This window comes from Ipomoea triloba, chromosome 12 (assembly GCF_003576645.1).
Source record: "Ipomoea triloba cultivar NCNSP0323 chromosome 12, ASM357664v1".
NCBI classification, from domain to species: domain Eukaryota; kingdom Viridiplantae; phylum Streptophyta; class Magnoliopsida; order Solanales; family Convolvulaceae; genus Ipomoea; species Ipomoea triloba.
In genome coordinates, this window is record NC_044927.1 from 8,723,246 (window position 1) to 8,724,000 (window position 755).

The window sequence follows — 755 nt, forward strand, 5'->3', positions numbered from 1 at the left end:
GGCCCATTTGATCAGCCGCCCCGACGACGTTGGATTTCTGAGAATCGTTCCAAGTGGTTGGTCGGTCAAAACTACAACCGGGTGGGCTTGAAAGTAGGCTGCAAGTTTCCTGGCGGTCACCCAGAGTGCAAATACGGTCTTCTCAAACTTGGTGTATCGCAACTCTGGTCCTTGGAGAGCCTTACTGACATAATAGATCGGCTTCTAGACTCCCTTGGTTTCCTCCCGTACGAGCACTGAACTGACCGCCCGGTTAGAAACTGCCATGTAGATGGAGAGTGTCTCATCTTTCTCCGGCTTGGACAAAACTGGTAATGAACTCAAGTAGGCCTTCAGGTCGTCGAACGCCGATTGACATGCTGGTGTCCATTCGAACCCATTAGACTTCTTCAGTATTTGAAAGAAAGGTAGTTCGAACCCATTAGACTTCTTCAGTATTTGAAAGAAAGGTAGAGATTTCTCAGCTGACTTCTTCAGTATTTGAAAGAAAGGTAGAGATTTCTCAGCTGATTTAGACAGTATTTGAAAGAAAGGTAGAGATTTCTCAGCTGATTTAGACAGGAAACGACTGAGTGGTAGAGATTTCTCAGCTGATTTAGACAGGAAACGACTGAGTACTGCTAGTCGACCGGTTAGTCGTTGAACGTCTTTGACCGACCGGGGGGGTTGCATCTCCATGATCGCTCTAACTTTCTCGGGGTTTGGCTCGATCCCCCGCCCCGTCATCATGAACCCTAAGAATTTTCCCGTCTGGA